Consider the following 23,283-nt stretch of genomic DNA (forward strand, 5'->3'; position numbering starts at 1 on the left):
GAGCACGTGCACCCTATAGCAAAAACCTCTCCCCAAAAAAAGAAGAATTATTAAATTAAATTAAATTAAATTAATTAATTAATTTATTTATTTTTAATTTGACCAGAGAGAGAGAGAGAGAGAGAAAGGAAGCCAGCTGCCAGGTCTGGGATTCGAACCAAGGTTGGCCATGTGAGAGTTCAGTGCCCTTAACCACCATGCCACCTGCTGGCCCCATGAAGTCTGTATTTTCAATAAGTGCCTCCAGGGAGTTTTGCTTTTGTGGCTCAGTCTGGGAACCCAGGACTCGGAGACCAAGCCCGGGCTTAGTTTCCCCTGATGCTGCCTGGGTGCTATCTTGACCGCCAAGGCACTCTGTCTCAGGGTTATCGTGTGCAGGTGTCTGATGAGAGGGTGAGTGTGGCCACCTGCCTCTGTGTGGTCTCCGTAAATGTAAGGGATTACCAAAGCAGTGGCCCCCTTGTCTCCTGGGGATGAGTTTCAGACCCCTGTGGATGCCTGAAACATCAGGAAGTACTGAAGCCTGTACATACTACTTTTTTCTACATATAGCTCACAGTAAAGTTTAACTTATAAATAAATTAGGCACAGTAGGAAGCGGACAATAATATTAAATAGGCCAGTTTTAACAGTATACTGTAATAGAAGCTATGTGAGTGTGGTTTCTCTCTTTCAAAATATCATACCGATGGCCAGCAGGCACTGTGGGGGTTAAGGTGCTGGGTCCCACATTGCTGGTTCTGTGGTTTGAGTCCTGGACCTGGAGGCTTGAAAATCACCCTGGGCTCATGTGTGTGCCCAAAATCCTGAGAGAGAGAGATGGGATTGGGTGTGACTATCTGCCCGGGGGACAATTTCTCTTTTTTCTCTCCCTGGCGCACATACCCTATAGCAAAAAAGAAACAAAAAATCGTACTGTGCTGTACTCACCTATTTTCAGACCATGAATGACTATGAATAATTAAGACTACAGAAAGCAAAACTGTAGATAAGGGGGACGACTGTATTTCTATGAACTGTAATAATCCCTTCTTCCCTACTCCCTTCCCCCGTGACTTAACCAGAGTTGCTACAGCATAACATTTCTCTTCTAATCCTGCGGTTAATTCGACAGGATTTAATCTTATAAAATAAGGAGCAGGTCCCTGTGCTTTGGCCCACCGGCAAATTGTTGCTGTTAAAAAGCCTCTGATTCTGAGCCGTCTGCCCGTTCCTGTGCCAGGTGGAGGGAGACTGTGCCAGGCATTTCTAACTGGGACTTGGAAGCTTCAGGTCTGTGCCATCCAGAAAGGTGGCCACTCTCCACATGTGGCTACTGAGCGCTTGAAACTCAGCGAGGCTGGACTGAGATGAATACACCCCAGGTTCCGAAGATTTCACACTAAAATAAGAACATGAGATCTCTCAATAATTGTTACACTGACTACATGTTGAAAATGATGAACTTTTCGATTCGTTGGATTAAAGTACATTATTAAAATTAATTTTTTGGCTTCTCTTTACATTTTTAAAATTTTCTTGGAGAAGTTTTTGCTAATAGGGTATGTGTGCTTGCCAGAAAGACAGACAGAAAGCGAGAAACCACCCCTTAGGGGGCATGGCTACATCATAGTCCCTTCTCCTCCATTCTTCTCTTGGGATCTGGGGCACACACGCCCAGCATGAGTTTAAGATGACGGGTCTGGGACTTGAACCGCGGTCAATTACGTGGGTGTCCAGCGACGTAACCATTACACCACCTGCTGCTCCTCCTTTTTATAATGTAGATACTAGAATGTTTAAAATTACTTATGTGACTCATTTCGTCAGACAGTGTTGCTTTAGCGTTAAGTAAGTTTTAGAGGCAAGTTTTAAAAGTTCATCTTGTTTGGTCTGTTTGCCAATTCAGAAGTAGGCTTTCCATTGAAGTGGGCGCTCAGAACAGTTATTCTGAATCGCTTAACTTGACCATCACTAGTGTTGTTATCGCTAGTGTTTTTTTTAAAGCGGGAATTTTATGGTGTATCTGCTATGTGTTGAGAATTCCTTATCTGAAATGTTCAGCACTAGAATGGAGTTTTTTAAGATTTTGGAATATTTGCAAGTGTATCTTGGGGGCGAGACCCAAGTCTAAACATGAAATTCAGTTTTGTTTGTTTTTTAACCTTATTTAAGTATTCCACGAGAGAGAGAGAGGCAGACAGAGATACAGCACCTCACTAGGGTCTCGACACTATGATCCGTCCCCAGCTGCAGCCAGCCCTGGGTCTTGGACGCGTGTGTCCCTGGCATACTCAGGGAGTCTCTAGACTCGAACCGGCAATCTTCCCACGTGGTCTGCCTTTCCGAGCACCTCACTCTACCACTGCGCCACCATCCGGCTCCGTCATTTATGCTTTGCGCCTTGTAAACACGGCCTGAGGGTGTTTATACGGTATTTTTGTATTGCAGTATTTCAACTGTGACCCAATATATGAAGTCAGGTGTGGAATTTCTACTTGTGGTATCGTATTGATGCTCAAAATTTCCAATTTTGGAGCATTTCAGGTTTCAAATTTTTGGAATAGGGATGCTTGGCCTATATTTGGGGAAAAAAAAAAAAAGAACAGTCTTCTAGCATTTCTGGAAGGAGCAAGAAGAATATTGCCTAAATGGATAAATTGCTTTGCTGAGATTGAATTTTTATTGCAGAATTGCAAAGCCCAAATGATAGCCGTTTACAGTGGACGCTGCGATTCGTTTTTCAGCTGTGGGCTTGAGATGAACCTGCTACGAAACTCCAATGCAGCACTGCTTCCCCTCGTCCACATCATCTTTGGTCTTCTCTCTGGCCCTGTGTCCTTGCTCTTTTCCCCTGGAAGGGGAAAAGGATTATGGTGCGGAGCCCAGCAGGGCCCTCGCAGGGCGAGGTTGAGAATACATTCACTCTGAAGCAGTGGTCAGGTTGAAATCGGTGTTGCTGTTTGAGTTTCTCTACACATGGCGGCTGTCCTGGGAATTCAGAGCAGTTTCCTTATCTTTAAAGTGGTGATGCCAACGCCCTCATGCCTGTGTCAGGGTGGGAGTACGAGAAGCAAAGGAGAAACAGAAAGGTGGGCTGCTGGGGTGCAGAATGGTGGCTAGGAGACCCCCGCTGAGGACCAGATGCCCTGCCATTGACTGCGTGGCCTTTCTCCTTCAGTCTGTTCTAGAAAAAGCGAATTGGTTTGATGATAGTCAAAGAGACACAGAATGACCTCCCAAGTCTAAATCCCAATGTTACTATCGTCATTTGACCTTGGAAAGCTCCCTAAAAACTCTGCGCGTCAATTTCTTCATCTGCAAAGTGGGCACAGTAGACCCTATTGTGAGGGCCTAGAACGTGGCGAACGCTCTGTAAATGTTGGGCACAGTCAACTAGCAGCATCCACTGCATGCCTTCCCTGGGCCAGGCGCTGTACTGGGACACGCGGAGAGCAAATCCTCTCCTTCTAGAGAGGTACGTTCAGTAGAGGAATTCCAGAGATGTTTGCTATTTATAAGGGTCGGTGTGTGTGCAGTGCCTGGAGGACTTTCACACACGGTGCTGCTTTATTTTGTACATTGGGTTCGAACATGACTTTGTTGTTTTGTAAAGGCTTCTGCTAAGTACAAAATCTTAGGTTTCATTTCTAGCTCATCCCCTCTTCATTGTATGACCTTGGCAGGCCCCATAAACTCCAAGGCTTCATGTCCCCATATAGACAAAGCTAATAAATAATACCTTGCTTAAAGGAGAGTGCGAGGATTAAATGTTGCGAGTATTAAACGAGATAATGCCTGCAAAGCCTTTTGCATGTGCTCGGCTCAAAGTAAGCATTATAGAAATATTCGCTATTGTTGCTGTTGCTTCTTGTTCTGGAGATTCCTGGAGTCAGTGCTTCTTAATGGAAAACTCCCGAGCGGGGCGGAAGGGGGACTCGAATCGCGTTGTCTGTGGTGCCCCTCCCCACGTGCTGTCAGGGGTGGCTTAGAAATAGTCATCTTTTGCAGGGAGGAGATCTAGACTTTCAGTGGAGCTGACCACTAACAGACTGTGTTGCCTTGAGAGGTGAGAAGCCCCTCGTCACGGGGGTGTCTAAGTGGGACGAGCAGGTGGCAGAGATGTCACAGGAGGATGGGCACGTGGTTATGAAGATCGCTTCCAACTCTGAGATGACAGATCCAGGGCAACGAAACTCAAGGGAGGGGCCCCATCAGCCAAGCACCCTGGGCTACCTATTTTAGGAGGGCAGCCAGTGAGCTCAAGTGTTTGCTGTCCCATCCAGCCAGGCGGGGTGACTCACTGGGACATTGCCGCTATTGCTTTCTTCTCCTGAATGTGGTTTTTCTTGGAGGCAGACATAAGGTTGAGCTGGAGAAAGATGTGTCACTCCTTTTCCAGTTGTTTATCCAGAGAATGGCGGTACCTGGGTCTTGGTGCCGTACTCGGGCTTCAACTCCCTCCCTTAGGGATGGCGTAGACAGAAATGACTTCATTCAGGGCCAGGTGTCTGGTCAAGGGGCACGCCTGTGTCTGCAGCCTTGGGGATGCCCGGGCCAGCTCGTATTTCTGGTCTCAGTCACTCCTCTGCTTAGTTTGCCCCTCCTCGGCCTGCCTGCAGGAAATGAGAAAGCAAAGTATTGTGTTTGTTGGATGTGTTTGTTTTAGGAAAAAAAATAAGTTTATTTATTTCTTCCATTGAGTGCGAGAGTCAGAGAGAAAGGCAGCATCCCCAGCAGGGTCCCAACACCACAATCCACCCCAGGCTTCAGCCAGCCTAGGCTCATGGGCAGGCCCATGTCCAGGGTACACAGGGACTTTCTGTATGCGAACCCAGAGCTTCCCACATGGGATCACCTTGCAGTGTGTTTTGCCACTGTGCCACTGTCTGGCCCTGCTCTCTCCTTCTGTCTCTCTCTTTTTAAGTTTTTGCTAAAACTAAAGAGAGAAGGGAAGTGAGAAATCACCCTCTGGGGGCATGGCCATGCTGCAGTCCCTTTGCCTCCATTCTTCTGTTGGGATTTTGGGCATGCGCGCACATGCGCTCACCGTGGTTTTCAAGCTGCTGAGTCTGGGACTCAAATGATGCAGTTGGCCAGGTGCAACCCAGCTGCCTTAACCACCACACCATGGCTGGCCCACCCTGCTCTCTTTTTAAAAAAAAATGCTAATTATCTTTATTTATTTTTAAACACTTACTGGTATGTCAGGGAGTTTACTTGCTTTAAAAAAAACCAGTTCCTGGGCATCTGCTGGTACCGGGCATCAGCTGGCCACTGAGGGGAGGAGGAAAAGAGAGGGGATACTTCTCTTCCCTTCTCCAGAATAATCGAGTTCATTCATGTGCCCAAAGCCTGCGATGTACCAAGCATTACCAGGGGCTGGTGATACAGGGCTGAGAGGACACAGTGACCCGGCTTCTGGCAGGTGCAGCCCAGCAGGGCTCAGCCCACTGAGCGAGGGACGTTAGGGTTCGGGTTGTTTGTGAAGGGGAGAGAGACCCACACGGCTGGCCCGTGTTCGTGTGATTCTTCCCTAACCCTCGCGGCCTTGGCTTGAAAACGCAGAAAACCTGGTACCATCCTTCAGCCTCCTGGGTTTCTGCCTCACTTCCGGTCACGATGTGTGGCTCTCCTCAGGGCTCAGTGTCAGTGAAATGCCACCGGTCTTTTCCCCTCCCTGGGGTCGTTCACCTCTGCCTCGGTGGCTGGGTAGTGTCATCCCCTTTGTCCCCCACACACCTCCTGTGCCAAGGCAGTCTTTCCCACGTCATGATCTTTGCAGCAAACCAGGAATACAAGGTGCTTTATAGAAGGTGGGCCTGGTGGGGTGAGGGGACACAGGTGTGTGTGTTGTCAAGCTATTAATAGGTGGTCTGTGGGAACTAGAGGACAGAAAAAAAGGAAAAGGCAGGAGCTCTGAATGACCTGCTCTGTGAGTGGCTTTCGACTGTACCTGCAGTTATAAACTGGGAATCTGTGAATCCCTATGCGATAGTCCCTAATTTCAAGCATCCCAAATTTCAGGGATTCCTATCCCACCTCTGCATTTTTCCGATAGTGATTTTTTCCCTATGAAATTGACACACTTAAAAAAATGAGAATTAAAAGCTTTAGATATTGCTTTTATTAACCTTCACAGTTCATATCTATATTACTTATCTACGTCTAATTATTATTTACAGAATTTATATTTTTTCAAATGTACTTGCCACGTTGTTACCTTGGGCACCCTTAGGTATTTGCTCCATTCTTAGGGAGATTGGAAGTTCATGGATGTTCTGCCAGAGGGTCCTTAGATCTCTGAAAAATTAAGAATTGGGTTTATGTATTTTTTCCTGGGAAAGGCAGTCTAAAGCCTTCATCAAGTGAGGAGGGCCAGGACCAAAACGAGTCACACTTGAGGTTCCTGAAATTTTGTCTTATTTTCATTTACAGAGATTTCACTTTCCCAAAAAGAGGAACAGAGTTTTCTTTCTTTCTATTTTATTTAAAGAAGTGTTTTATTTTATTCTTTGTCATTATTATCATTATTATTATTATTTTGAAGATGACCAGAGAGAGAGAAGGAAAGTGAGAAAGCAAGCTGCCAGGTCTGGGACTCGAACCATGCTCAGCCATGTAGGAGTCCAGTGCCTTAACCACTACACCACCTGCCAGCCCATCTTTTTTTTAGAGATTTTTGCTTTAGGGCCCGTGCACTCACCAAAGAGACAGACAGAAAGTAGGAAATCGCCCCCTGGGAGCATGGCCACACTGTAATCCCTTCTCCTCCACTCTCCTCTTGGGATTTTGGGCACACACGCACACATGCCTGGTGAGCTTCAAGCCCCACCGGGTCTGGGACTTGTACTGCAGTCTACCGTGTGAGAATTCAGCACCTTAACCACTATGCCACCTCCTGGCCCTGAGGAACAGAGTTTTCTATAAAAAACAGACTTTCTATTCCTAAAGGATCCTTTTTTTTTTTTTTTTAAATGAGACACACATAACACTGAAAATTGAAAAATGGTCATCGTCTCCCAGGTCTCCTCATCTCTGTGTTCCAGCCTTCATCATGTGAATGTTTGTTCACCATAGGGAGAGGGTAACTGATTTCTGATCCCACAATCATCTGATACAGAATTTTATGTCTATATTGTGATTTTCAAAGGGATGGAAAACCCCAGTTACATAGTTAACAATAGTCTTTATTTAAAAGAGTAACAAAGAAAAGAGGAGGTAGAGAGCAGCTCTCCTGGAATATCTACAGCAGAATGAAGTTCCCTGTAGATACAGGTCAGCGAATATTCCAGAGGGGAGAATGAGCCGAAGGAAAGTTGCTTGTTAGGACAGAAATACAAGGTGATAAGGTGGCTCTGGAGCAGAGCGCCATCGGGGCCAGCCGGGCCATGGTGGTTGAGGCGGCTAGATCCCGCACAGCCGAGGACATGTTTTGAGTCCCAGACCCCATAGCTTGAAAAACATGCCAGGCGCGTGTGCGTGTGTGCCCAGAATCCCAACAGGAGAACGGAGGAGAAGGGATTATGGCACGGCCACCCCCTGCAGAGAGTGTGTTTTCACTTTCTCTCTCCCTCTGTGTGTGTGTGTGTCCCTGGCAAGAGCACACACCTTCTAGCAGAAAAAAAAAAAAAAAAAAGAGTGCCATGGTACTAAATCACAGAAACCATAAGGAACACACTGTGTATCACAGCAGACCAAGCGTGTGTCTTCCTCTGCCCCTGGATAACAGGCCAAGCAGGGACATGAAGAACACCCTGTTCATTTCTAACAGTTCGGCCCCTTACCCTTAGAGAGAGTATTGATACGTTTCTAATTGTGTCCTGCCTTCCTCCACCGAGCATCCTTGATTACTAGGTATAGTGACAAAGTGGAAATATGCATTTGAGATCAGAATTATGGAAGATGTAAGTAAGAGGAAGAAGACAAACCAAGGAGGCTGGGAAGAATATAAAGATACTGTGCATTGGGACCAGCAGTTGGTATAATGGCTATGTCACTGGACTCCCATGTAGTTGATCACAGTTCGAATCCTGGACCTGGTGGCTTAAACTCATGGTGCATGTGCGTGCGTGCCCAAGATCCTGAGAGGAGAAGAGATTGTGGTGTGGCCATCCCTCCTGAGGGGTGATTTCTCGCTTTCTAGCTCTCTTTGTCTTTCTGGTGCATTGAGGGTCCATTACTGCTGAGCTTTTGTTCTATTTGGAGCTTCCTGGCAGTCAAAACAAAAAGGGAACAGAGTAGGCTCTCTGGATTTTACTGTTCGAGAAGAAAAACATCCTAGTTGTTAAGGGGTAGCTAACTATTTCCCATTTTGTTCCTTTAGATTAAATTTCTCATAAACAAGGTCGTCTTCAGTTTTCTCCTTTGTCTGATTAACCCCTTTATACCCTGCGATTCTTCAGACAGGGCCAATTTCCTCATGTTAGGTGGTTTCATTTCAGCTGTTCATAGGCCTCTCCTTGGCAGTCCTTACCACAGATACATCTTCACATCGACACGTGATTATCTTGAAAGCTTGTCTTCTCTGCCAGATTTATAAACACCTCGGGTCTGGGACTATATATCATTCTCAGAGCTGGTATAATCTTGGCACACAGTAACCCCTCAGTTAAACATCTATTTTGTTTGTTTACATCTTCCATATGTGAGAGAAAGTGTGTGTGCACCCCTAACAGTGTCTTGACTCTACAATCCACCCAGCCTCAGCCTGTCCAGGTCGTGGTCACACAGGTGCTTGGCATGTCAGGGAGGTGTCCAGATGTGAACCAGAACCTTCTGCAGGGGCCTGCCTCCCAGAGCATTGCGTTTTACTGCCATTCCACTGTCTTGCCCTCAGTAAATACACGTTTGAACAAACAGTATGACCAAAGCCGCCAGGGATTTCACAGAACTGATTCCTGGAGCTCCTCCGCAGAAACCCAAGGCCCTTTCAGGAGCGCAAAGCATCTCTTGTCCAGAAAGCATAACTTCTGTCTCTGAGCTCGTTTTACTCCACGGCGCCCCTCAGAGGTTGCTGATAACAGTAGCAAGGCCAGCGTGTTTGCACGCACCTGCTCGACGCCCACTCCTGGAGCAGGCACTTCGAAGGCATTGCCAGTGCCCTCACAGATGAGGGAACAGCTTGCCCAAGGTCACATCACTGGTGAGAATCGCATTTCAGTCTGCCCGACTGCAGAGTGCATGCGCCCTCCCTGCTGCCTGCTGCTTCTGAGCCTGAGCCACAAGTGTCTGTGTGAGTTATGGCTTCTTATCTCTTGGCAATTAGAGCAGCTCAGCGCGGGTATTTCTGGCACAGGCCCTTGCTGCTTTCTGACAGCTGCTACATTCCAATCCCTCTTGAGTTGGGGGGAAAAGAAAGCCCACACCTGGGGTTGGCAAGGGCAACCTCAGAACTCATTTTCCCTGCTCTCTGCACACGGCCAAGGCGTGTATTGCTTGTCACACTGTCTGCTGAGGTGCAGGTGCGTTAGAGTTGGGTATTATTTTCCTAGCAGTCACTGGGAGCAAGGGGAAGGAGAGGCACAGTCTGGGCGTCTCAGGGAGTAATTGGACTTGCCCAGGGATTGGGAGAGTGGAGGTGGGAAAGGACAACACACCATGAAACGGATTTGGAGGTGCTGTGGGTTCCAAATTTGTCAGGTATGTGCTTTTGCTCAGTGCCCGTTGTCATTATTTTCATAGAGACCTCCTGCTCGGAATGGGGCTCGTTATTGTATTAAACTTCCTCTGTTCAGCAAGGTTGGCAAATGGGAGGTTCTCACGGCTCAGTGTTGCCACCTGCTGTGTACTGCATAGATTGTCAGTCTTCAAATATCGAAGGCCGTAAAACACATTTCAAATCGCAACGAGGCATCATTTGATCCGTCTGTTCTTCCACAAGGTTGCAAGTCCTCAGGGTAAGCATTACAAGCATCTGTCATCACTGCGTGCTCCAAACATGCCAAGATATCAGTCCCGGTGACTTTTGCTGATTTGAAAAAACAAAAAACAAACCAAAAAACATGCCAAACATAAACACCCCATTTTCTTTGCTCCCTTGAGAACGAGCCTTCTCAAAAACATGTGCAGCCACAGCGCGTGGGGATCTGAATAATTGCCGCGCTCGGGTTCTGTTAGAGAACAACCCAGAGAAGGCACTCGGGTGATGTTTGTAAGTGCGACGAGGCTTTTGCTTCTATCTTTGGCCCACTAGTCTCAGTAAGGATTTTGGCTCCTGGTAGTGATTTAGAAAACCTAATAATTTTTGTGTCTCCGAAGTTATGCACCCGGGCTGCAGCTGTTCGTTTTCCAATGCTCGTTTCTGCGTTTAGGACACCGGAGGAGAGCAGTGGGCACTGCCATGCCTTGTCCTCTGCACACCAGGAAAGGACGGCACAGTCCAGCCTTGTCCACGGATAGATCTAGATTGGGTTTTATTCCTATTTCCCTGCAGTGGCTTTGACGAGTCTTCCTTGAAAGAGGAAGTAGCAGGGTTCTTAAACTGGCCTCCCGTGGTTCCTGGTTTGGAAGGTGAGAGCCACGAAGTCACCCATGCACATACATGCACTTAAAATTCCACCCACTTCCCCTGTAAATTATTATTTAGGCAATTACGGACAGAAAAATTGAAAAATTGCATGTGCTAATTATAATCGGACTATTTTTTTTAATCATAAAGAGACCACATTTTCAAGGTATTTTACTATTAATTAGGCTATTTCCTCCCCTTAACTTCCAACTAATACCCACATAATCCTTTGTTGGTTGCACAGATCTGAAAGCTTCACATCTCAGAATGTCAAAACCATACACTCATGTCTGTTATTGCTGTATCCTGTACTACAGTGGCTTCAAGGCAGCTTATGGGAAAAGGGTAAAGTACGAATAAAAAAATTAAGCAATCAAGACCAGCAAGAGTGTACATTATACTGGGAGATTAGGTCTAAAGAGACAATGGGAATGGGAGCAGCCTGGTACTATTTCTGATGAGCTAAAAAGCCATTTCATTAGACAGGTTGATGTAGCTTTTTTTTTTTTTTACAGCTGCTTGGAAGCTACTCTGGGTTTTGGAAAACTCTGTGTAAACACAGGCTATGTCATGTTCTTAACATTCCAGCTGAACTTTAAACATGCCTTTTCTAATTCCAACCTCCACCTGACCCACACGCCCACTTCCTCCGAGCCAAGGAGGTGTCAATACCGAAAGCATTTTATCAAGCAAGGTTGGTGTTTTTCTCAAAATGCTGTGACCTGGGCATTTGGGGAGGCTTATTTTGGAAACCCTTGCATTATCATGGTGCTCAGGCCCCTGGGAGCAGATCCTGGGCTTCACACCCGGCTGGGCTGCAGTGATAGGGGAGCCCAAAAAGGAGTGTTGAAGTGGAAGAAGGAGACAGAAGTCCAGTCTCACCAACTGGCAGGAGGCCTGATAACCTTTCTCCGGCTCCTATTTCCAGCCTCTCCTTGGGGACCCTAGTGCTCCCTGGTGCCTTCTGGAGCCCGGCTTACTGGGGGTCATCCTGAAAGAGTGCTGCTGAGAGGCTCCAACAGCCAGCTGGGAGGACAGGCTGGGACGCAGACTGGCTGGGTAACAGGGTTGGGCTGGGCAGGGTGCTTTCAGCCTCAGCAAGTTCCAGCCTTGGACTGGGATGTCGGCTCTGGTCTAGCTTGTAACAACTAACTGGAGGTCCCTAGCTGGGACACCGCTCCCCACCCTCATGCACCCAGGGAGGAGTCACGTGACAGTGAAAAAGCACGGATCAGATGCCCTGGTCTCCTCTGAGCGGCGGCCACCACAGCTCACTGTCTTCAGGTTTCCCCCTTTGGACGTCTACTAGATGCTTCAAGTGAACGGATCAGGATCAGAGTTCAGGCTAGCAGGTGGCATGGAGGTTCACATGACTGGATCCCACATAGCGGATTCCGTGGTTCAAATCCCAGACCTGGTGGCTTGAAAATCATGCCAGGCATCTGTGCATATGTGCCCAAATCCCTGGAGGAGAGTAGAAGAGAAGGGATTATGGCGTGGCCATCCTCCCATCCTTTCCTTCTCTCTCTGGTGAGTATATGTGCCCTATGGCAAAACCTACGGGGTCATAGAAAAATAGATCACGACTTTCCCGATGACACAGTAATTTTAGAGAGTTCTTGCTTAATGTTAACGCCTCTCTTCCCCATTTAGTTGGTTTTCCCCTTAGACCTAATAATCTCAGAAAATTGCACTGGCATCCACTCGGTTGCTCAAACCCAGAACTTGGAAGTTGTCTTTCTTTCCCTCACTCTGTCATGACTCCCATCAGCGAGACCAAGACACTTTGCAAAACCGAATCCCCTTGGGCATTTCACCGTTGCAGTTCGCAGCCACCACCCTCTCATGCGACCGCGGCGGTCTCTCTGCTTCCCCTCGCTTCTTTTCGAAGGCACTGTGGCAGCGGAACGGTCAGACTGGCTTTGTGTAACGGACCCTCTGGTGACCCTGATGGGTGAGTGACCTCATCTCTGTGCCAACGTTTGGTCCTGTAGAGTCAGGGTAATAACAGTGCTCCTCCCAAAAAGTCTTCGTGAGGATTAAAGGTCATCATGTAAAGCTCTGAGCACCGTTCAGGGTACAGAGTAAAGCACTGAATAAATAGTGGGTTTTTATTTGTTGTCCCTAATCTCCGGGCCTTTCTCTATGTAGAAGCTAAAAAGCAAATCGGATCATATTTCTCCTTTCTTTTAAACCCTCCGTGGCTTCCCAGTGCTTTTGGAAGAGAATCCAAATTCCCACCAGGTGTTACAAGGCCCTGGCTAACCTCTGCTGACCTGACCCCTCAGCGTCCTCCCTCCTGCCTCCCCACTGGTCCCGGAGTCCCAGCCTCACTGCCCTTCTTCTTTGTCAGGAACACACTTTGTTCTCACAGTCCTTAGAACGTAGCTTAAATGCCACATCTAAGAGAGGTCTTTCCTGATATGCGCCCTGACACCCAAATATCCCTGTTTTATTTTCTTCATAGCATACGTTAGTATCCAAAATCATTTGTTTGCATGTTTATTATCTGTATTCTGTCCCTCTGACTCTTCTGTCTCTTCTGTATGTCCTGTGCCTAATGCCCGACTTGCAGAAGGTCCCAATAAATGTTTATCAACTAAATCGATAATAGTAGCCACCATTTGTATAGTACCTGCTGGCCCCATACACTCACACAGTCAAGTTAGTCGATTCTCAAACAACACTGCAGAAGTAGTTTTTCTCTTTACAGATTTTATTTTTTTTTATTTTTGGAGAGGTTTTTTTCTATAGGGTGTGTGCATTTGCCAGAAAGACAGAGAGAAACAGAGAGACAGAAAGCAAGAAATCACCCCCCAGGGGGGATGGCCACGCCACAATCCCTTCTCCTCCATTCTCCTCTCGGGATCTTGGACATGCACGCACATGTGCCCAGTGTGAGTTTAAGCTGCCGGGTCCGGGACTCGAACCGTGGTCGACTACATGGGAGTCTAGCGACATAGCCATTACGCTGGTCCCTGAAGATTTTATTTTTAGAGAGTTTTTTTTTTTTCTTTAACTATAGGGCTCATGTGCTCACCAGAGAGACAGAGACAGTCAGGAAGTGAGAAATCATACACACATACCTATACACACACACACACACACACACACACACACACACACACACACACAGAGGATGGTCATCTTGCAATCCCTTCTCCTCCATTTTCCTCTTGAGATCTTCGGCATGCACACGTGCCCAGCATGAATTTTAAGCCACGGGGTCCAGTACTCGAACCACAGTCGACTACGAGGGAGTCAGAAACATAACCATTACACTATCTGCTGGTTCCCTTTTGAAAGTTTTTGCCATAGGATGTGTGTACTTGCTGGAGAGAGACAGTGAGAGAGAAAGCATCTCTCAGTGGGGAGGGCCATGCTGCAGTCCCTTCTTCTTCATTCTTCTCTTGGGATTTTAGGCACCTATGCACGTGTGCCCAGCATGATTTCCAAGCTGCCAGATCTGGGACTTCAACAACAGTCAATCAAGAGGGAGTTGGGAACCAGCAGTTAGCGTAATGGCTATGTCGCTGGACTCCCACGTAGTCGACCGCGGTTCACGTCCCGGACCCGGTGGCTTAAAACTCACGCCGGGCGCGTGTGCGTGCGTGCCCATGATCCCGAGAGGAGAATGGAGGAGAAGGGATTGCGGCGTGGCCATCCCCCCTGGGGGGTGATTTCTCGCTTTCTGTCTCTATGTCTCTCTCTGTCTGTCTGGCGAGCGCACGCGCCCTATAGCGAAAATCTCTCTCAAAAAAAAAAAAAAAAAAAAAAAAAAGAGGGAGTCCAGTGCCTTAAACATCATACCACCTACTGTCCCCAGAAATAGATACTTTCAACCCCATTTTAGAGTTGAGAAAATTGGGGCTTAGGGGAGAAAAAACAATCCAACGCCACCCCGATGACAAGTGGATGAGTCCCGCTTTAACTCAGGTCTGCGTGAGTTCATGGAGTCCTTAGGACATGATACCAGTGAGTCGAGGAAGTTCTTACCTGGTTTTTGGAGATAAGATGGACTGTACCGGTGTCAAAAGTACACCATCCTCCTCCGTGTGAAAGTGGACAGTTTAGGGACCAGCAGATGGGGTAGTAGTTACGCCTCTGGGCTCCCACATGGCGTCTGTGGTTTGATTCCCAGACCTGGTGGCTTCAAACTCACACTGAGTGCATGTGTATGCATGCCCGAAATCCCAAAAGGAGAATGGAGGGGAAGGGGTTTGGGTGTGGCCATCCTCTGGGGGGTGAATTCTCGCTTTCTATCTCTCTGTCTCTCTCTGTCTTCCAAGCAAGTGTATGTGCCCTATAGAAAAATCTCTCTCTCTCTCTCCCCCCCCCAAAAAAAATAAATAAATAATAAATTGGCAGTTTATAGTTTCATGTGCCAGGTGCTTCTTTTACTTGTTTTTTCCTTTCCTTGGCATTCTTGAGCATGCCCTCACTGTAGTAATTTTGATGAGCTTTCATATGAGATACCAATTGAGTATCACTCATGGTTTTCTTTCTTTTTTTTAAGAGAGAGATTTTTGCTATATGGCTTATGTATTCATCGAAGAGACAGAGAGATAGAAGATAAGAAATCACCCCCAACCCGTCCCCCGCAAAGGGGTTGGCTACACCACAATCCCTTTTCCTCTAATTTCCTCTTAGGATTTTTTGCACACATACACACACACACACACACACACACACACACACATGCGCCTGGTGGGAGTTTAAGCCGCCGGATCAGTGACTCAAACTGTGGTAGACAACACTATTTGCTGGTACATGGTTTTCAATGATATATTAACACTTGGGTGACTCTTGCTGGAAGGCAGGGCTAGATGGGTGTGTTAGGTCTTCCTGGCCTTTTAGCTTAGACTGTCAAAGTGAGGGCTCTAGACCACAGGTAACCATGGGCTATAAATGCAGATTCCTGGGCTCACCTTGCAACTCTGGCATTAGATTCTCTGGAGGTGGCCCCCAGACCCAGGAATTTTACTGGTTAAAGTGAAAGTACAAAGGCCTTCTGTCATATGTATGTTCTAGGTGTTTTGTGATTTGGTTTTATTCTATTGTTTAAAAAAATCTGTAAAGTTGTATATTTAATTATTAATTATTCATTTGAGTCAAAACTCTTACTTGATTAGTTCTTGGTCTCTGGGCATGAAACTAGAAGTAGGCTTTTCCCCTACCTAATGCCCCTTAGCTCACGTTGGCTTCCTTGGTCAGTGTGTTCAATGTTTGCAGCTTAGGTGAGGCGTAGTGCTTCATTTTCTGTCCCTGAGCCATTACCTGGCTGTTGGGGGACCGGCCAGCTCTCAAGGGGGACCTTCTGATATAGTCAGTCCTGTTGAAGTTATTTTAAAAATTCAGTTATTTTCTTCCCAGAAACAATTGTGGAATAATCACATTTCCAGCCCCTGTGTTGGCGCACTCCTCCTCTCTGTTCACTCTCTAAACAAAGGCCCCATGTTTTAATAGACACAATAACAGTAAAATTAGCTTGATTAGACTCTAGGTGGATTTTAAATGTAACCTAACAGCAGCTCTGTCTAGTTTGGAAATCATGCGTTTTATTTTGAGCAGAGAATGCAGGAATTTGCAATGCCTGGTAGGAGATCAAACAATTATTAAATTAAAGTAGCTAAATAATACAGGTATCCCTGATTTTTAGATCTTGCTCTGGTGGTTTTTACCTATTATATTAAGAAACTTTGGTCCCCAATTTGGAATTTTAGTGCCATTTGCCTCTGTCCTTGATTAAGGCTTCCTGAATTATATAGCAAGAGAAAGCACACTTCCCTGTCTTACACACACACACACACACACACACACACACACACATGCGCCTGGTGGGAGTTTAAGCCGCCGGATCAGTGACTCAAACTGTGGTAGACAACACTATTTGCTGGTACATGGTTTTCAATGATATATTAACACTTGGGTGACTCTTGCTGGAAGGCAGGGCTAGATGGGTGTGTTAGGTCTTCCTGGCCTTTTAGCTTAGACTGTCAAAGTGAGGGCTCTAGACCACAGGTAACCATGGGCTATAAATGCAGATTCCTGGGCTCACCTTGCAACTCTGGCATTAGATTCTCTGGAGGTGGCCCCCAGACCCAGGAATTTTACTGGTTAAAGTGAAAGTACAAAGGCCTTCTGTCATATGTATGTTCTAGGTGTTTTGTGATTTGGTTTTATTCTATTGTTTAAAAAAATCTGTAAAGTTGTATATTTAATTATTAATTATTCATTTGAGTCAAAACTCTTACTTGATTAGTTCTTGGTCTCTGGGCATGAAACTAGAAGTAGGCTTTTCCCCTACCTAATGCCCCTTAGCTCACGTTGGCTTCCTTGGTCAGTGTGTTCAATGTTTGCAGCTTAGGTGAGGCGTAGTGCTTCATTTTCTGTCCCTGAGCCATTACCTGGCTGTTGGGGGACCGGCCAGCTCTCAAGGGGGACCTTCTGATATAGTCAGTCCTGTTGAAGTTATTTTAAAAATTCAGTTATTTTCTTCCCAGAAACAATTGTGGAATAATCACATTTCCAGCCCCTGTGTTGGCGCACTCCTCCTCTCTGTTCACTCTCTAAACAAAGGCCCCATGTTTTAATAGACACAATAACAGTAAAATTAGCTTGATTAGACTCTAGGTGGATTTTAAATGTAACCTAACAGCAGCTCTGTCTAGTTTGGAAATCATGCGTTTTATTTTGAGCAGAGAATGCAGGAATTTGCAATGCCTGGTAGGAGATCAAACAATTATTAAATTAAAGTAGCTAAATAATACAGGTATCCCTGATTTTTAGATCTTGCTCTGGTGGTTTTTACCTATTATATTAAGAAACTTTGGTCCCCAATTTGGAATTTTAGTGCCATTTGCCTCTGTCCTTGATTAAGGCTTCCTGAATTATATAGCAAGAGAAAGCACACTTCCCTGTCTTACCTCTGCACTATTTGGGTCTGTGAACACCCCAGCTTTTTGGAAAGTGATTGTAATGTAAAGATCCAGTTGGGGCACCCCACCCTGTCTCTGTCTTTCTCATAGAAGAATAAAATAAAAGGGATTTTCAAAAAGTTCATGGAAAATGCATATCATGGAAGAAAGTATGGACCCATTCTGATTTTTTTTTTTGCATCAAAAAATAGCTCATACTTTAATCCTGTTTTTCCATTAACTTTGTATTTTTTGATAGCCTGTGCCAAAGAACCCACAACCAGCCAGCCCATTTCTCCCTCTAAAGGCATAGCATAGGGGCCAGCAGGTGGTGTGGTGGTTAAAGTGCTAACTTCCAAAAGGTCCACCACAGTTCCACAGTTCAAGTCCTGGATGCAGAGGTTTGAAACTCATGCTGGGCACGTGTGTGTGCATGCCCAAAATCCTAAGAAAAGAATGGAGGAGAAGGGATTGCCATGTGGCCATCCTCCCTGGTGGGGGCGGGGGGGAATGATTTCTTGCTTTCTGTCTCTCTGTCTCTGTCTTTCCAGCAAGAGCACATGCCTTATAGCAAAAATCTCTCTCTCAAAATAAATAAGTAAATAAAATAAAATAAAATAAAATAAATAAAAGGAATAGCATATACCTTCATGAAATAATAATGCCCTGCAGGAGGTTAGTGCTGGCCACTTCGACCAAATACTTTTACATCCATCTCTTCCAAAAAGCAAGTAGACCTTGCTATTCACCGAGGGGGAAACTAAGGCCCAGACCATCTCTCCAGTTATCGCTGAGCCCCATCTAATTTATGGTTTGCAACAGTGAGTCCTTGCCACTGTGTCTGGTGGCACACCAGCTCTGGGAAAGGCAGGCCAAATGGTCTGAGGTCCTTAGGACCTGGGGAGATGCCTTATGTGCTCTGCACTTAGTAAGGATCCAGAATATTGGTAGAGAGTTTTGGGACCAGGGGACAGCTCTATTAGCCAATGGTCATGGCTGTTTCATTTAGAAACCTTTAAGTCTAGGCTTTGGAGCATTATTACAAGCACAACCCAGGAGGTAAATATAAAAATAATTTCCTTGCTGGTTTTCCCTGCATGGTTTCCTAGCGACGACGTATGTACTGTCTGTCCTTGGATGTGGGGACACCAACTGGGGCATTATCAGAGCTCGCAGCGAGGGGGGATGTGATGGGCATAGTCCCTTTTAAAGTCAAGGCAGTTTCTTTCTAGTTTATCTTTTGGAAAGTCTTTAAACCCCCCCCCCTTTTAATTTGGGATAGGGCATTGTGTTTGATGGAGAGAGAGAACGTGAGAAAGCAGCCCCCAGGGAAGATAGCCGTGCCACCATTCCTTTTCTTCTGTTCCTTCAGGATATTGGGCATGCACACACACGTGCCTGGCATGGTTTTCAAACTGCCAGGTCTGGGATTCAAACCACTCAGGTAGCCATATGAGATCCAGCCACCTTAACTACCACGCCACTGGCTGGCCCAACCCAGTTTTGTTTTGTTTTGCTTTTCTTTAGGTTTTGCTATAGGGCATGTGTGGTCACTAGAGAAAGACCGAAAGAGAGAGGGAAAATGAGGAATCACCCTCACCCCATGGGCAGGGGAATATAGTCACGGCACAATTCCTTCTCCTCCATTCTCCACTCAGGATTTTGAGCATACATGCACATATGTACTGTGTGATTTTTGAGCCACCAGGTCTGGGGCTTGAACCACTGTCTGCCATGTGGAATTCAGCCACCTTAACTGCCACACCACTGGCTGGCCCCTCTCAGTTGACTTTAAGCAGTATCTTATGTTCTGATTACTAAAGTAATAAATATTTATTGTCATACAATTTGGAAAACATGGAAAATCCCAAGGAAGGAAGCACTAATCAATTATAATTTTGACTTTTTTTTAGGAGAGATATTTGCTATAGGGCACATGTGTTCACCGGAAAGACAGACAGAGACAAAGAGCCAAAAGCAAGAAATCACCCCCCAGGGGGGATGGCCTTGCCACAATCCCTTCTCCTTTATTCTCCTCTTGGGATCTTAAGTGCGTGCTCATGCACACACGCACCTGGCATGAGTTTTAGGTCACCGGGTCTGGGACTCAAACCACTGTTGACATGGGAGTCCAGGAGTCTATTATGGCATTTTCTGTCCCCCCACGCCCCCAGTGTAAGTTTTAAGCCACTGGTCTGGGACTTGAACTGTGGTTGACTACATGAGAGTTTAGCTATGTGACCATTACACCATCTGCTAGCCCCAATTTTGACATTATTATCATTTGGCAAAATATCCTGCTAGTCTTTTTTCCCTTGAACTTTCATATAGCGATTAGGTGATTAGGTACTAATGTTAGAGCATAAGGTGCAAAAAAAAAAAAAAAAAAAGATAGTAAAATGTATCCTAACCACTAGGGACAATAATTTTTAAGTGCACACTGAGGTTTGAAAAATATTGAGCTGGACTCAAGGAAAAAAGCCAATTGAAAAATCTATATGAAATGAGAAGTTTGGGGGTAAAATCATGCTACCTTTAAGATTACTATTAAGGGTCCAGCAAGTGGAGTGGTGGATTAAGGCACTGGACTCCAACATGGCTGAGCATGGTTCGAGTTCCAGACCTGGTAGCTTGCTTTTCTTTCTCTGGCAAGCACTATAGCAAAATTATAAAAATAAGTAAATAAAATTAAAAATAAAAAAAATAAGATTACTATCAAATGATGAGTGGATGGTGGTGGAGAATTGAATTATGTTCCTGCCTGCCTGTAAGGTTTATTCCTTTCCTTTATAATATTAATATCCTACAACTTCAATGTGGGTCAATAGATTGACTTATTGGAAGATGAGATGCTGCAGTGGTTTTGCTTTAGGGAGCAGGTTCCGGTTGAGCCAGTAAAACAAATGAACACAGCACAACCTCACCAAAGGTATCACCAACGCTCCACCCCATTATAACACACACACACACACACACACACACACACGCACACAATTGGGATCAACTGTTCGTAACCTTTTGTTTTAATCAACAGTAGATATTTTACATATCAATCTTAAAGTTGCATGTTTTCTATTGTAGGGATATACCACAGTTTAACCGAGCTCCTGTTGCACAGTTAGGTTACCTCCAATTATTTGCTGTTAGAGAAATGGTGAAATGAACATTCCATGGGTAAATCTTTGTTCCCATCCACAATTATGTCTCGCGGATAAGTTCTTAGATGTGGGGTCGATGGGGTACAGGGTATGAGCACTGTTAAGGCTTTTAGTTCATACTGCCAAATTGTCCCCAGGAACATTGCATACTTCCTTCAGAGTGTCCCCCAGCATTACTGGAAATTATCATTCAAAAGAGTCTTTCACAACGTGCTTGGTTTTTTTTGTCGTTGTTGTTATTTTTGGTTTTTGCTTTCGGATGACCCAGAGCTTCTGTTCATTGCCTGGACAATTTATCCTGGAAAGAATAAAAGGGGTGAAGCTGGAGATAAGTGCTGGGTTGATGTGGGAGGGTTGGGACAGGTAATAGAAACGTGTGCTTGGAGGCCTCTTTTTTACTCTTGACTCCAAGCTATTTAAAAACAAAATATTGCCATAGGGCCGTGTGCTTGCCTGAGACAGAGAGCTAGAAAGTAAAAATCACCTCCCCAAGAGGGATGGTAATGCAGCAGTCCCTTCTCTTCCATTTGCCTCTCGGCATTTGGGGCACGTATGCACGTACACCAGGCATGACTTTTCAGCCTCCAGGTCAGTCACTCAAACCACAGTCAACCACACGGGAGTCCAGCGACATAACCATTATGCCAGCTGCTAGTCTCTTTAATATTATTTTTGATTTGGTAAATAATTTGACATGTTGTCATCATATAAGCTATGGAAGGGAAATAACACTTATGTATCTATCCCAAAGGGATTATGGACCTTAAAAAACAAACATGGAGAGGCCCAGACTGGTGTAGTAGACACCACACGGGAAGGTTCTGTGTTCGCATCCTGCGAGCTCCCTGTCAGCACATACGCACATGCTGGCTGGCTGCAGCTGGGGGGGATGAAAGTATGAAGACCTTGTTGGGGTACCCTCCTCTGTGGGAGAAATAAATACAAAGGGGTCTCAAAAAGTTCATGGAAAATGCACATTATGAAAGAATTATGCTTGGATTTTTTAATTTTGGGCACCAAAATAAACTCATACTTAATTCCATGGCCTATGAAATTTTTCAAATCGCTATGTGAATAAACTTACAAAAAATGGAGGAATGCTGTCCTAATGCAACCCTTCATTTTAGATGGAGACCCTGAAACCAAGGGTGGAAGGGCTCTCTGCAGGGCTAAGCAGCAGACGGGTGACGGAGCTGGAGCAGGGTGTGTTGGTTCCTGCCTCTATTCCATGCTCTCTTAGCGAGGAACCGCAGCCCAGGGTCAGGGGAAGATGAGGATGCAGACAGGAGGGCCTCTGTGGACAGATAGCCTGGCTCTCTTCCAGGGCCTGTGAGCGACCCACATCCCTCTTGGACAGGTGGTCCCTGACATGGCGGTTTGCTTCTGCTTGTCATCTCACCTATGCATGGGAGCAAGCCCACACTTTAATAACCAGTCTCTTTGCCTGAACTTTCCCAGCCCTGAATGACTTTTTTTTTTTTTTTTTGAGAGGTTTTTGCTATAGGGCATGTGCATTCACCAAAAAGACAGAGAGAGACAGAAAGTGAGAAGTCACCCCTCCGGGGCGGATGGCCACACTGCAATCCCTTCTCCTCCATTCTCCTGTTGGGATCTTGGGCACGCATGCACACGTGCCTGGCATGGGTCTGGGACTTGAACCGCAGTCGACTACATGGGAGTCTAGCGACTTAGCCGTTCCAGCCAACTGCTGGTGCCACCCTGAATAACTTCTCATCTTCATACCTCAGCAGCTCAAATGTCACTTCCACAGGGAGGCCTTTCCTGACTGCCAAGACATGGAGGGCTCCTTCCTGCCTTCTCATAGCACCCTTCCCTTTAATACGTTGTAACCATAGTAAGTACTTCGCTCTATGTTTAATCTCTCTCTCCCTGACTAGGCCATAAGCTCTGTGAGTGTAGAACTTTATCTTCTATCTGTTGTTCCTGGCACGTAACTAAGCTTTAATAAATGTTTGAATGTTCAACTCTTTGGATGGACACTAATGAATGAATGAGAAGTGTGTGTAGGCTGCTGGAAGTGTGGTTTCTGATCGCTGGCGGAACCCGGGCGAGAACGCTACTTATTGCCAAGGGCACTGAGAGAAGGCAGAAGGAAGGAGACCCAGGTGAGGTTGCCGGTGTGAGAGGGTGTCGTCCGCTTCGCTGGGTGCCTCCTGTTTGAGAGCAGCCACATCGGACCAAGCCTTCACTCTTGGCTTGGCTGCAGTTAGAGGGGCGCCTTCTGGAATCATTCCGAGGAAGAGAATTCAAGGTCAGGGCTCCAGGAGAGCTCCTTGGCGGGGAGAGGACAGCAGCCCGGGTCACTGCAGCTGGTCCTATCCAGTCGATGGGCACTTGCGGCAAGGCTGTCAGGTCTGCTGGTGGCTGGCGGGGCTCCAGAGCAGCGCCGCTGTGAGGCCGCAGGTCCTGCCCCCTCCAGCGATTTCCCTCCCCCTCCTCCGTCTCCCCGCCGCCTCCCGCTTGCAGCATCCTCTGCGAGGCAGGGAATGTGCCGCGCTCAGGCGCGCCGTCCTGGCCGAGCGGTAGCACCTGGGGCGCGCTCTGGGGCGCTGGGGTCCGGCGCCTGGCGCTGGGCCACGTGCTTTGGTTGGTGCTGATGTCAAGTGGGTGTGGGCTCTTCGGGAAGGCCGGGGCGAGGACCAGGAGTGTGCGCGATGCGCCGCGGGCGCGCTGAGGCCCCGGCGCGCTCCGCCGCCCA

General features: G+C 46.5%; 1 protein-coding gene across 1 annotated transcript in view; it reads left to right on the plus strand.

Moving 5' to 3' along the window:
* Positions 1–12,424: 12,424 nt before the first annotated feature.
* PLEKHA7 (pleckstrin homology domain containing A7) overlaps positions 12,425–23,283 on the plus strand; it is a 156,006-nt gene continuing 145,147 nt past the window's right edge. Inside the window, exon 1 of the mRNA XM_014584603.2 lies at positions 12,425–12,443. The gene's annotated coding sequence lies outside the window, so the exon portion shown is untranslated. The remainder of the gene's footprint in view (positions 12,444–23,283) is intronic.

Source organism: Tupaia chinensis, unplaced genomic scaffold, assembly GCF_000334495.1.
Source record: "Tupaia chinensis unplaced genomic scaffold, TupChi_1.0 Scaffold000077_1, whole genome shotgun sequence".
Lineage (NCBI taxonomy): Eukaryota > Metazoa > Chordata > Mammalia > Scandentia > Tupaiidae > Tupaia > Tupaia belangeri.